At 35.9% G+C, this 15,698-nt stretch overlaps 1 protein-coding gene across 10 annotated transcripts in view; it reads right to left on the minus strand.

Annotated features, from left to right (window-relative positions):
• Positions 1-15,698, minus strand: part of LCLAT1 (lysocardiolipin acyltransferase 1) — a 197,241-nt gene that overhangs the window by 83,238 nt on the left and 98,305 nt on the right. Inside the window, exon 2 of one of the 10 annotated variants that reach the window (XM_055378819.2) lies at positions 7,041-7,197. The exons of the other annotated variants lie outside the window; for them this stretch is intronic. The gene's annotated coding sequence lies outside the window, so the exon portion shown is untranslated. The remainder of the gene's footprint in view (positions 1-7,040; positions 7,198-15,698) is intronic. 10 annotated transcript variants of the gene reach the window in all.

Consider the following 15,698-nt stretch of genomic DNA (forward strand, 5'->3'; position numbering starts at 1 on the left):
TTCAGACTCAAATATAAAATGAGCACAATGCAACAGTATTTACCTGAGGGGGATTGATGAGAGAAACAAATAAGATTATTTAGCACAGAGTGTTCAATGGGTAGCTATTATTAATTAACAAGTTACAATAATATCAAGAATATTACATCAAGGATTGTAAAATGTAACAAAAGAGTTCCTATTCACAACAGCAAAACCAAAATGTGCAGAAATAAACCTAATTAACTTGCAAGAGCCACATGAAGACAATTACTTAACTAGAAACAGATGAAGAGATTATACAATGTTTTTGAACTCAACCAGTGATGCCAATGATCTCAACCAGTGATGCCAATTTCAATAGCATGAGGGTGTGTGAGAATTTGGCTGACAAAGACAAAAATTAAATAAAGCTATAGATTATAATAATAAAAAGGTGAGAATATTCAAGATAACTTTGCAACAGAATAATAAGCAGGAAAGACATGAACCATTAAACAAGTGTATCATGAAGCAACAATGATTAAATCAAAAGTACACCTGCAAAAATAGGTGAATGGAAATGAATGCAAGACTTAGATAAAAGTCCTTGAATATGTTAAGGATTTGGTATACAATAATGACAGAATTTCAGATAAGTGGGTAATGACTGAGTTGGTGTTTTTTAAACATTTTTATAGAGGTATAACTTACAGTGAAGTGTGCAGACAGTAAGTATATATAGGTATAGAGCTTAATAAATTGTCACATATACATATATGCCTATCACCCAATTAAGATATTGAACATTTCTAAAATACTCAAATGCTTCCATGTGTCCCATTTCCAGTCAATACTTCCCCTCCCAAAAGAAAACCAATACTCCAACTTCTAACACCACAAATCATGTAAGTAGAATCACACAGTATATATTCTTATGTATTTTGCTTCTTATGCTCAATATTTTGTCTACGAGATTCATCTATGTTGTGTGGCAGTATTTTCTTCTTTGCAATGCCAGTATCAATATAACTGCTGGTGTCAATTATATAAATATACCACTGTAGACCAATATACAGTTTATTTATACTTCTTATGAAGATTCCTTGTCTATTAGGAATAAAGTTAATATAGATAATCTTGTACCTGTCTTTCGTTAAACCTGAGCACCCATTTCTGCTAAGTAGATAACCAGCAGTGAAACTGCTGCCTCATAGGGTTTATGTCTGTTCAGCTTCAGTAGATAGCACCAGTTCTTCAAAGTGATTATACCAATTGACACTCCCACTGGAAATGTATGATCATTCAGATTGCTCTATCTATATTTTCCCCGACACTTAATCTTAGGAGTTCTTTTCATTTTAGCCATTAGAATTCATGTGTAGTAGTTCTGATTCACATTTCCTATACAATAATGCTGGACACCTTTTTTTTTTTTTTTTTTGAGACGAAGTCTTGCTCTGTCACCCAAGCTGGAGTGCAGTGGTGTGATCTCGGCTCACTGCAACCTCCGTCTCCTGGGTTCAAGCAATTCTCCAGCCTCAGCCTCCAGAGTAGCTGGGACTACAGGCACAGGCCACCATGCCCGGCTAATTTTTGTATTTTTAGTAGAGACGGGGTTTTGCCATGTTGGCCAGGCTGGTCTCAAACTCCTGACCTCAGGTGATCCACCTGCTTAGGCCTCCCAAAGTGCTGGGATTACAGGCATGAGCCACCACACCTGGCCAAATGAGCACCTTTTTATATTCAAATTAGTCGTTCAGATTTCTTCATTGTAAAGTACCTCTTACAAACCTTTTGTGTATTTTTTTAATTGATTTGTCTTTTTCTTAGTTTTTAGGATATAAAGTCCATCAGGTATAAACACAGACACACACATACACATACACAGAATATAAATATATACTCTTCTCCATGTACTTGGTGTTTTCTGTGTTCCGCTTAAGGAATCTCTGCCTATTCCAAACTCATTAGGACGTTATTCCATGTGTTCTTCTATTAGCTTTACTGTTTTAACTTTCACTAGTTCATGATTGATACATTTCAAGTGAATTTTTGTGGATTATGTGAAGCAGAGGTTAAAACTGTTTGTTTTCTGAATGGATAGTCAATTGACCAGTGGCAATTATTCGAAAGGCCAAGAGATTATTAATTTAAATAAAACATTTTAAAAGCATTATAAAAGAAATACATGTACTATAAAAAAAGTCAAATAATACAAATTTAAGTAGACTAAAACATAAAAATACTCCTTTATCACCACTTCCCTCAATCCTACTCTACCAGTCATAATCTCTTATTTGTAATCATGATTAAAAATTTGATGTGGGCAGGGCACAGTGGCTCATGCCTGTAATCCCAGCACTTTGGGAGGCCGAGGCAGGTGGATCACCTGAGGTCAGGAGTTCGAGACCAGCCTGGCCAACATGGTGAAACCCCGTCTCTACTAAAAATATATAAATTAGCCAGGCATGGTGGTGCATGCCTGTAATCCCAGCTTCTCAGGAGGCTGAGGCAGGAGAATCACTTGAACCTGGGAGGCAGAGGTTGCAGTGAGCCAAGATTGTGCCACTGCACTCCAGGCTGGGCGACAAAAGTGAAACTTTGCCTCAAAAAAAAAAAAAAATTGATGTGAATTTTTCCACTCCTTGAAAATTTGTTACATACATGATTGGTGCTTTTAAAAAACATGTTAGTTCCAGTTAAGACTGGTCATACACACACACACACACACACACACACACACACACACACACACACGATCATACCTTCTACACTGTCCTACAATGTGTTTATTTCATTGACCATGTCTATACATAGGGAATTACTTCATTTTATAAATAACTGCATTCTATTCTCTGTAGCAATTCTCAAACCAGTTTTCTCTTTCTAATTTTCCAAACTTGTATGAACTGAGTTTTGTGAAATACAATGAGTTAGTAGAAAAATAATCTCAAACATGGATGTGGTAACAATGTCACATTATTATAAGAGTTTCTAGGCCGGGCATGGTGTCTCATGCCTGTAATCCCAGCACTTCGGGAGGCCAAGGCAGGCGGATCATGTGAGGTTGGGAGTTCGAGACCAGCCTGAACAATATGGAGAAACCCCATCTCTACTAAAAATACAAAATTAGCCGGGCGTGGTGGCACATGCCTGTAATCCCAACTATTTGGGAGGCTGAGGCAGGAGATCGCTTGAACCCAGGAGGCGGAGGTTGCAGTGAGCCGAGATCGTGCCACTGCACTCCAGCCTGGGCAACAAGAGCGAAACTCCGTCTCAAAAAAAAAAAAAAAAGACTTTCTAAATACTTACTCTATTTCTGTTCTTATCTTATTGTGGAATATTAACAGTTTGCTGACTGGTATTGTTATACAAATCATACTTTAATAGCACTGCTCTACAGCAGAGATACACCCTGATTATCTAATACCCTGTTATCATTTAGGCTACACCCTGAGAATTTCTTGTCTTTATGATAAAAGTTTATGCTGTTCACATTTATTGGGATTTTTTTTTCTTTTCCTGATAGCTCATTTTATGTTTCCTGTTTGTTATACTCCCTTGTGGTTTTTGCTCCCCCTACCCTGGTCCATTTTTCTCCCATTTTCTGTCTTAATTGAAATTAATTTCCTTTGTTCCCTCCCTTTGTTCTCTAATGTGGAAAGAAGCAAGCTATGGCCCATGGACCAAATCCACTCTGCTGCCTGTCTTTGTATATATGGCCCACAAGAAGAATGTTTTATGATATGAAAAAATTACATGAAATTAAAATTTCAGTGTTTATTTATAAATAAGGTTTTATTGGCACTCAGCCATACTCATTTGTTTATGTATATTGCCCATGGCTGCTTCATTGTTACAATGACAGAGGAAATAGGTACAACAGAGATAGTATGGACCACAGCCTAAAATATTTATTACTTAGTCCCTTACAGAAATAGTTTGTTGCCGGTCACGGTGGCTCACGACTATAATCCCAGCACTTTGGGAGGCCGAGGTGGGCGGATCACAAGGTCAGGAGATCGAGACCATCCTGGCTAACATGGTGAAACCCCGTCTCTATTGTCCCAGCTATTCCGGAGGCTGAGGCAGGAGAATGGCGTGAAACAAGGAGGTGGAGCTTGCAGTGAGCCCAGATCGCGCCAGTGCACTCCAGCCTGGGCGACAGAGCAAGACTCCATCTCAAAAAAAAAAAAAAAAGAAAAAAAAAAGAAACAGTTTGTTGACCCCTATTGTAGTGGTTTGGAAATTGTATACCCCATTTTCTTCTTTTAGAATTCGCCCTCAAAATTTTTTCACCCTTCCATTTTTGACAAATGTATTTAAACATCTAATTCTATCAACATTGGGTTAATAAATAATAACCCCCAAACAAAAAAGCATGCCCTCAATTCTATCACTAATTAAAGAGTTTAGTTTACATTTAAATTTCTTAACATAGTAATAGTATTAAAAAGGATATGCTTTCCTCTTGCCTTTCTTATAAGATTTGTAGAAATCACCCAACAGTTGCAAAAAACACTATTTTACTGCAACAGCAATTATATAATAATTACTGTATTATTATAACTAACACATTCCTTAAACTTGACAGAAACATTTATTATTATTTAGATTTGACCATAAGTTTGCGGGCTTCTTTGCTCATCATTTCTTCTTGTTGCCTATGTCTTTCTGCTAGTTCTCCTCAAAATAATTTCTTTTAAAAAATGTTTGAGTCTTTGCATTCCTGAAATGTATTTGTTTTGTTCTCAATTTTAGAGGCTAGTTTGGCTAAAACAGCATTTTGCGGTTCCAAATCATTTTCCACTGAGAATATCAAAGCTATTTTCTATAGTTTTCTATCATTGAATATGGCTAGTAAGAAATCTAGCTATACAAATTTGTACAGATAACTAAGTTTTCCTAATCGGATAATTTATTTCTTTCCTCTAGAAGCTTTTATAATTTTCTCTTCACCCATAGTTTTATAGAAATTCATCAGTGTTAGTCTAGGTATGGAACCTTTTTCATTAATTCTGCTCAGCAGTTGATGAACTCTTCCAATATTTGAATCTTTCTTTAATATAGAAAACATTCCTTCTGTTTAAGAAAATATATATATTTTTTCTCTTCATTCATATTTTCAGCTGGAAGTTCTGTTAGATGTTAAAACTTCTGGATCTCTCCTCTCATACTTTTCATTTCTTTTGCCATTTGACAACTTTAAGGATAATCCCTTGGCTTGATCATCTAACTAATTTGTCAGCTACACCTGTTCTACTAATTTAGTTTATTTCAAAAATCATATTCTTAATCTTCAAGATTTGCAAATGGTCTTTTTCATAGCAGCCATTTTTAGGAACAAATTGTGTAATTATAATAAAAAGGTTTACTGTGTGCTTACTATATGTCCAATATTGTTCCAAGCATTTTTCGTTAATTCAATTAATTCTCAAGACAACCTTATGAATTAAGTAAAATTATTATCCCTATTTTATGGATGAGGAAACTGAGAGACATGAGGGCTAAAGACATGGTAAGTGGTAAAACCAGATTTTAAACACAGGCAGTCTGACACCAGACTTGATATTTTTAAATCACGGTACTAAACAACCTCTCTGCATAGATACTTGAATCTTTCCACAGGTATTAATTACACATAGTTTATATTCTCCTTAGAGAATTATTTATTCGTCAGAGATTAGATTTTCCATTTTTTAGTACTAGATACTGTTTAACTTTTTCCTTAAATGTTTACTAATTCTGCAGAGTCTCATATTTGTAAAGGATGTTCTAGACTGAACAATACTGACAGGTCGAATGTATTTCTGCATTGCAAGTGAGAATACCTCTTGCTCCCCATGTGGGATGAAGTGGTAGCAATATCCATGAGGTTTTGCTATAAAACTTTTCTAATATTTTGTTACATATCTTCTAGAAACTCCAAGCCAATGTTTCTAAATCTTTTTTACTTCTTTTAGCTTAAATGTTTTTCTCTTTTTTCCCCGATAAAAAAAATCACAGGAATACCTGGCAAGGGTTTTGGGTTTTTTTCCATTTCATTGTCATCAATGCAAATTGTATCCATGTTTAAAGTGTTACTCAGATTTTTCTTAATGTTAAGATCCTCAAAAAACACATTTTTATGACATTTATTTCATATTTCTATGAGCTAATGATAGCGCAACCTGTATCTTTAAAATTAGTATATATAATTTGTCTTTTTCATACTTTTCCACTGCAGGATATTCTGTCTTTAACCTGAATTTCTCAGACGAGGGCTGGGAGTCTGGCAGGTTTATAAAGATAGAATCTATATATACTGGCATAGCTCCACTACCACTATCTTCTTTCTAAAACCTCATTTACGTTATCAGCATCGCCTTCTCAAAGCAGTTGTAAATAATCCCTCGGCATACTCTATTGTCCAAACCTATCTCATCATTTTAGAACCTAGTTTTGACTTACATTCCCTTTTACCAAGTTTTAGCGTTGCCTAGGGGGAGAAAAAAATAACCATTTACTTGAATGTGTATTTTGGCATTATGCATTCTTAATAAAAAGTAGGCCTTTTCACAACTTTTTTTTCATTTCAGTGTAGATGAATATAGTTAAGGGAGTAATGAAAACATCAGCACTACTCACCTAATGCTCTAATAACTCAATCTCAACAATAGGGTAAAATTTATCACTGTTGTCCTTGTAGTAACTCAATATGGCATCTACTATGGCACTATGAATATGACACCAGAAGCAAAAAGCAGCGCGGAAGAAAGATAGACAACTGCTCCTTCGACATTATTTTCAATCCTGAATAAACGATGTGGATGCAACCACGGAAATGCTACCCATAAGCCTCTATTAAATGAGAATGAACAATAGGAACAGATGCAAATTTTATATAAACTTTTATCACAAAGATCATAAGAAAATACTGTATTTACTGAGTATGGATCTGTCCATAATTAATAGTAGTTACACAAATAAATCAGGGAGTTAAGTAACAAGTAGTTATACTTTTCAGAATTTCAACTTTTATTAGGGTGCTAAATGTTGGACAGATAAAGTTAAGGAAGATCTATCTTTTCTGAACTCACATTACAAACTGGGTAATGCTCTCCACATCCCTCTTCTAAGATGATTAATTTCCACGTAGGCTTTTAAAAACTCTGATGACAGGTAATTTTATGACATTTTTGCAGCAACAATCCTGTTGTAGTATGCCTGTATCATTAGGTTTCAAATGTGACTGTGCTGAAAATACAAGATAGAAATCGAAGTATAAAATATGAGCAAGTAATAATTACATAATATTCTAACAAACTTAATTCTAAATATAATTTCAAACTTGACACACCAAAAAGTGGAGAAAAATGGAGAAACCACTTGTACTACAAATTTCACTAGACTCCACAAACATAATCATATACACATGCAGACAGTAAAAATTCTTGCTTGACACTGAGGCTTCTTGGTCGTGTTACAATTTTGGGGTTCATGTTAACATGAGAGAGACCAAACTCATCTTTCATATTATATGAGATTGGAAATTTGACCAATTTTCTAAATGAGCTATTATCTGAGATATTTCTTCCTGTTGCAAAACTGATTCCTAAGTACATTCCTAGCTTTGCACACTGAGAGGACCTATAATCAAAGACATCCCAGTAGCAATTAACATATGGTAGGCAGAATAATCATCCCCCAAAAGATGTCCACATCTTAATTCCTGGAACTGTGAAGGCACTGTGTTATATAGCAAAGGGGAATTAAGATTGCTAATCAGACGAATTTAAGGTAGTGAGATTAGCCTAGATTATTCTAGTGGGCCCAATGTAATCATAAGTGTCATTAAAGGTGGGAGAGAAACCCCATAAATATATACCTACTATGTACCTATGAAAATTAAAAATAAATTTTTTTTAAGTGGAAGAGGGAGGCACAAGATGACTTAGTACTGATGTGAGAAGGACTCAACCAGCCAATGCTGGCTTTGAAGACAGAAGAAGGGGCCACAAGCCAAGGAATGTAGGCATCCATTAGAAGCTAGAAAAGGCTAGGAAACAGATCCCATAGCAACCCTACAGAAAGAAACCAGTCCTGCCAATGCCTTGATTTCAGCCCAGTAGAACCCACATCAAACCTCTAAAACTGTTATATAATAAATTTGTGTCCTTTAAACCACTCTATATTTGTAGTATAAGCTGCAATAGGAAACTCATACAGAGCATAGTAAGTGCCTAGATTTTAGTTTCTCACATCATTCTTCAAAAAAAAAAGGGATCTAGGGCTCCTTAGAGAAATGCTGAGTCTAGGGATGGGGCAAGGAAAAATACAAGATGAACCTGGAGAATTTAAAGTGCCAAAAAAATAAGTGGTTAAAAGAAAAAAGATGGTAGCATGTCAAAAGGACATAAGAGCCAACCTTCAGGAACTCCCAGGCTAGGCGCAGTGGCTCATGCCTATAATCTCAGCACTTTGGGAAGCCAAGGCAGGAGGATGGCTTGAGCCCAGGAGTTCAAGACCAACCTGGGCAATGTAGCGAGACCCTCCACTTCTCTACAAAAAAAAAAAGTTGTTGTCTTTTAAAATTTATTTTAAATTAGCCAGGCAAGGTGGCATGAACCTATAGTCCCAGCTATTAAGGAGGCTGAGGTGGAAGGATTGCTTGAGCCCAGGAGGTCAAGGATGCAGTGAGCTGTGAACGCACCACCACACACCAACCTGGATGACAGAGCAAGACCCTGTCTCAAGAAAAGAAAACTCCCAATGGCCAAAGCTGGCCATTACTTTCAGCAGCAAAATAATGATAGTACCAGATTATAATCTAAAAAACAAAATAAATATCAATGAGTCCACATTGATATAATTAAATTACTAATTAAATAAATGGGGAGTAGGGGCAAATATTTTCCACAGAAGTATGAATAATATATATAAATAGTCTGCACTCCAGGAAGTAGAGCTTCATTCCTTTCCCCCAACAGCCAGCCTTTGAGTGTGGGCTGTGCTTAGTGGATTGAGTATGTAAATGTAAAAGGGAAAACAGCATCTTTGCAGTAAAGAAACCTGACAGATACCACCTTAACTAAGTGATTAAGATTAACATCACCAGTGATAAGCCATGCTGATATCATGGACCTCTGACATGAGAAGGGTACCCCACCTCTGCAGTATTCTTCCCCCAAGCCTACAGCTCTAGTCTAATCACAAGAAAACATCAGACAAACCCAAACTGAGGAACATTCTACAAAATGTCCAACCAGTACTTTTCAAAGGCACCATGAAAATCAAGAAAAGACTATCACAAAATGAAGGAAGACTAGGAAGATACAATGACTAAAAAGCAAGGTGGTATTCTCAATTGGATCCTAGAACCACAAAAGGACATTAGTGGAAAAATTGGTGAAGTCTGAATAAAGTCCATTGTTAATAGTATTGCGCCAAAATTAACCTCTTGTTTCGACAGATATACCATATAAGATGTTAACATCAGAGAAGCTGGGTGAAAAAGACAGGAAAATTCTCTGTATTGTTATTACAAATTTTCAATAAATCTAAAATGATTCCATATAAAAAGTTTACTTTAGGACATCTATTTGTTGATGCAAACTTCTGTTTGACTAAAAAAATACACAAATAATGGCCATTTTCCATTCAAAATCAAGGCCTAAATAATCTTGGAATTCGCTTACTATACCATATTACTTGGTTGTAATAATTGAAGATTATCAGTAACAGCATTTCTAAAGATATAGTTTTGACATTATTTTCATTGTGGAAGAACATTTTTAATTCTTGGCTACATAATATGTCCCTGCCTGGTATTCATTACACAACAGTGTAACACTCAGAAACATCTGACTTCAAGCATAAGGAAAATATTTTCTGTAAGATTTGTTATATGAAATAAATGGAGAAAAGCCATATTTTTTTAAATGACATATATAATAAACACAACAGCTAATTCATTTTCCCCCAGGTCTTACAATGTTGCCTTTCTCTTTTAAAATACCTGCACAATTTACAGATACTTAGCCCCAAGACAAAGAACAACTGAAGGCATGGAAGTCAAATTATCTATTAAAGTTACCAACTATGAGATACAGAGGGTTCTTCTTGCATATCTTTTCTATTATTATTGCAAAGTGCCATTTCAAAGTTGGTTCAAAACTGATTATTATGTGATTTATTTCATTTGTGCTTTTCCACCAAATACAAAGCAGATTCAAAACCCTAAAGCTCCCTCCAAATTCTGTATTTCTTTCTACTGAAGTTACCATTATAAAAGCATATCTTTTAGATAATTTTAGAATGTAATTATTAATTTAAGCAAAGGAATTCCTCAATTTTCAGCAGACCTAAGGGTACTAAAAGTACTAGAGGTGAAATTCGCTTCCTAGCTCACATCTGAGATATCTAGCAGCCTAACGCAATGTAAATTTGCTGAGGTATTAGAAATAGTACACATCAACAGGATATCCAATTTAGGTAACCAATTGCATTAATGTCAGTAAGTGATTGATTAGATAACCTTAAAGCTCCCAGCCATTTCTCCTGGCCAAAGAAACTGTCAACTTCACACAGCTCAGGGCTTCAGCTCTGTTTAGAAGTCAGATAACACATTCAAAACAAAAGCTTCATTTAAGTTATTTAGATTTCAATGCCATCCTAAAAAATTACTTAGTTCTCAATGTCATTCTAGAAAGAAAGGTAATCCTGGTAAACTGCCTAGCAAATGATTTAAATGAATTGAACCTTTCTTTTCTTCCCAATGGAAGAAAGTAAAGGCTAAGCTCTAATTTTTTATCTTGCCCAGATTCCTTTCTAAGGGATCTAGGGAGTCATGCCCTACAAACCATAAATTCTCATCACATGAGCTTTGTTTAACCCTGTATATTGTGACTTACTTTCCAGTCTTACTCAGGCATAACAAGGGAAAAAATCAAAATGTTTTACCCCAAAATATATTACTTTGCCATACTTCGAAATTGCCTTGCAAAGTTTTTTGTGGGAAAAATCCACATTATGTAGATAATCCCCTTATCCCTTTGTTTTCCTTCCTTTCTTTCCAGATCTAGGAGATAATCAGCTAAGAGCCAGACACCCTTTTAAATCTGATAAGAAACATTTTACAACCTGCTGCTCTCTCTCTGAAGTTTGCTATCTGAGAGATTCCTCTGCACAAAAAAACCTGGTCTCCGCAATCCTTTACCTTAACCTAAACAATCCTTTCCCTTAATCCCAGGTCTTCACATAAACTTGGCCAATTGTAAACCAGTAAATGTTTAAATTTACCTATAGCCTGGAAGCCCCTGCTTTAAGTTGTCCCACCTTTCTGAACCAAACCAATGTATTTCTTTTTTTTTTTTTTTTTTTTTTTTTTTTTTTAATTTTTTTTTTTTTTGAGACGGAGTCTCGCTCTGTCGCCCAGGCTGGAGTGCAGTGGCGCGATCTCGGCTCACTGCAAGCTCCGCCTCCTGGGTTCACGCCATTCTCCTGCCTCAGCCTCCCGAGTAGCTGGGACTACAGGCGCCCGCCACCACGCCCGGCTAATTTTTAGTATTTTTAGTAGAGACGGGGTTTCACTGTGTTAGCCAGGATGGTCTCGATCTCCTGACCTCGTGATCCACCCGCCTCGGCCTCCCAAAGTGCTGGGATTACAGGCGTGAGCCACCGCGCCCGGCCTGTATTTCTTAAATGTATTGATTGATGTTCCGTGGCTCCCTAAAATATATAAACCCAAGCTGTACCCCGACCACTTTGGGCACATGTTCTCAGGACTTCTTGAGGGCTGTGTTATGGGCCATGGTCAATCACATTTGGCTCAGAATAAATCTCTTCAAATATTTTACAGAGTTTGACTCTTTTCGTCAACAAATGCATATCCCCACTACTTACCACCCTCCCGGCCATGCATCAAAACTCATCTCGGCCAAGCAATGCTGGCAACCAAAACTACAAAATCAACAATTACCAAAACTTTATGTTTCAAATACCAATAGAATTGCTAAAATGAAATAATCTGTTATATATCTAAAAATAAGCAGAGATGTATGTGTGTGTTCCAGGCAACAGAACTAAAATATGTTTAATATATTCTACTTTATTTGATGGTTTTCATAAAAATTTCATTCATGACTAGCATTAATAAAATTTACTGAACGAGTAAATCAAACAATGGATACATTTCTTATGGCTTGGTGAAATAGGGGAAAGCAAGTTACATCAGGATGCTTTTGGCTATAAATAACAGAATACCAATCTAAAAGTCATATAAACAATTTGGGTTTATGCTTCTCACATAAAATAAAGTCTGGCCCCAATGCTAGTTCAGGAGCCAGGATCTCCCACTCTACTATGCCATCCTCCTGATGTCTGAGGACCTCCCCCTCTTTGAGGGAATGCCTGCAAAAGTTCCAAGCCTCATGTGCTAACACAATACTGTCCACAAGCAGAAAAGAGTGGCACTGGACCTTCATTGACTTCTTTCATCTTATTAAGGAGGAGTATCTTTCCCAGAGACTCCAACAGAGTCCCATAAGACCCTTTGGTTAGACTGGCTCAAACAACCATCCCTGCTGACAGGAGGCTGAGAAAGCCAGTATCTGGTATTTTCATTCTCTGTCATAGGATGTGTGCATCACAGTGGTTCACTGTTAAGATTAGTAAAATACTACTTCTGGCCTTTAGTTATTAAGTAATATGTGGAATAACACAGAGGAAGAAGGCTGTTGTGAAGCTTTATATGATTAGTTAATAGGATACCATAATCTAATCAATATAATAAAGAAGGCCAGGACATCAGAAAGTTTGCTGTGACAGTAATAGCTATAGTATAGTTAATAAGTAGCTAGGAATCCTTGACTAGAAGCCCCCTTTGAAGAAAGAGTCACAGGTGGAGGGACTTTCAAACACACTAGCTGCAGAGATTCATTCCAGGAAGGCTCAAGTTGTTGTTACTTTTGGGTAATAAGGCACCTTTACCTAATGTAGGTAGCAAAACTAATGCCTATGATTGCACTAAAGGAACCGGCAAGAGTGGAGTGTTACTGAGTCCTGTGGGGGCTCAATTTGGGAAAGGACAACTAGCATGTGAGTTTCCTGGCACAAAATCACCAATAAGATGAATCTATTCATCTTAATACATTCATCAATAAGATGAATCCATTCATCTTATTCTTGTTATGAGCAGGAGGGCAGCATGAAATTGTGTTGAATTAAAAAAAGAACCCACCAAACTGGATAGAGTCAAAAATATTCATGACTTTGTTCTAATTTTAGTGAATGTCTGTTTTAAGTAGGAGGAAGCTGGGTAAGAAAGGGGGAGTTTTCCTTCTCACAGGAGGTAAAGTTAGGCATTATAGATTTTAAATATGTCAAATAGACATCTATTCTTTGTGGCTAACATGTGATAGTAAATAAAATTAAGGTGACTTCAGTAAATTTAGTAATTCTTAAAACTGTGTTAGCAATGGCACATTTATTTACACAAATTTATTGTAATGTTTATAAATACATCAATAAACTACAGATCAAACTGAATACCTGACCACATGAGTCTTTCCAATTCCCATATCACTGTATTGAACCACTTTCATGTTAACAGCAGCATGTATTATAATCATGTTCCTATAGTGTACTAAAAAGGTAAACAACACGTTGTAACTGAGTTGTTTTTATTCATGAGCTCTAAAAAGAAAAATTCATATGTAAAAATACCAACAGCATGTAAAATAAAATTCTAATCATTTCATCAGATTTGACTAAAAAAATTATTTAATATTTTGGCAGTTTATATTCTGGGAGGCTGAACTTCTGAACAGCTTCCTATCCAGTTTCCATTATCCTGTGAAAGCAGACCACTACAGGAACTTCTACATATCCAATAACAGTCTTCGTATGTCTTGAAAAACTGAGAATGGATGAAAGCATTCATCAGAGGCCATGCTGTTCCTGCTGGCTTCTCTCTGATCTCACTCTGAATAATCTAGATATATCACAATGTGGGCCTTTCCTAGTTTTCACCACTACACTACATTGCAGAATGTAATGCTTTAGAATTCCAGAATTATATAACAATTTAATATGAAATCATGAGGTCATATCAGGAAAATTTCTGGCTTAATCCATGACTTGCACAGGTTTTAAATCACTATCTCTTTAATATTACTCTCCTTTTCATGCTTTCTAAAAGGCTCAAACTCTTTTCTCACTCTAGAGTGATTAATGATCCAGAGAAACCAAGAAGCCATGAGTTGGGTACATACAATTGGCACATGCATTTCCTGGCACAAAATCACTAGGCAAATGGATTTTTTATGACAGTTTTAAGTTTAATATTTCATTTCACTAGTTAAGTGGTCATAAAATTGGCTAAAAGTAAAAATCTACATATGCACCACCATCAGAGACAGCTGAACTCTATAAAATATTTTTTCTTAAAATCTATTCTGTATATCTTAATAAATTCTAAACAGTTTAGTTAATTTAACAAAATTCTTTATAACTTGACCTGAAATCTAAACACTTTCAATGATTTATTTCCTACCCTGTTACATAGGTCTATTGCTTTTATACTTTAAGAAAAGAACTTTCTATTCTAAACTCTCATCCATTTCCCAACCTGGCACTACAGATACAGTGTTTTCCTTTAGTCAGTTGCACAAGAATTAAATAGACCAGATAATTATATTCTAAACATCTGGTAAGCAAACATTTATTTGAAAAAAAAATGTGCATAGCAATCTTAAATACTCCCTAAAATTACACCAAATTGTCAACAAGCTAAAACTGGTATAGTCTCAAACAGTATATAGTTGACCACTACGATGCAGCCATTCTTTTTCCTATCATTTCCTCCTGCAAACTCCAACTTTAATTCCCTTTTTAACTCTCACTGGCAAACATGCTGTTTTGTTTGCTGCTTACACTTATGCCTGGCTTAAATTACTCTGTATTTGTTTGCTTTCGAGGTTCTAAAATCTTTTTTTCTCCAGTCCAAAATCTGTTCCCATTAGTAGTTTGCATTTTCATGAAATCCTATCAAGCTTACAAATAGTTAAGAGCCTACAATGGGTAAGACACTCTATAAGTAGCTTATAACTCAAGAAGGAAAAGAAAATAAACAAATGGAAAAGTTAAGAATGAAATACTTAAATAGGGGCTCAAGATGAATTTTCCTCTTGTCTTGCAGAAGGACAGGTTTGGAATGATAAAAATGACTATAGCAGTAAAGAGTAGGAGAAATAAACACTCAGTGGTGAAGGAAAAAGATTATGGACCTTAAGTCTAATACGGATTTCTGTAAGGTAAGGGGTAGGAGGGTGTATCCACCTTCATAAACCAATATCCAAAGTGGGCCTCAGGATAAACAAGAATAATCCCTTAGGCACAGGACACACATCAGGTATTCAAAGCTGATAGAAGTAACACACAGAGGGGAAGTTGAGAAGAACTCTAGCCCTACTGGGTATTTAAGGATGGGACTGAAGGAAGGAAAGGATAATCCAAAGGACCAAGTAATCAGGAGCTCAGCTGCAACCTGGAAGCTACTAACAGCATAACTGGAAACAGAATATTTTTATATTTTGAGAAAAACTAGGATTTGGTAACTAATTGAAGAAACAATGACTCAGGGATGATTCCTGTATTGCATAAAGAGAAACTAAGTAATCTCTAAATTACATGCCAACTCTAAAATCCTATGCTTCAAGAATCTTTCTCTTAATAGTTAAAAAGGAAAAAAAGTCCTT

Source organism: Gorilla gorilla, chromosome 12, assembly GCF_029281585.2.
Source record: "Gorilla gorilla gorilla isolate KB3781 chromosome 12, NHGRI_mGorGor1-v2.1_pri, whole genome shotgun sequence".
NCBI lineage: Eukaryota > Metazoa > Chordata > Mammalia > Primates > Hominidae > Gorilla > Gorilla gorilla.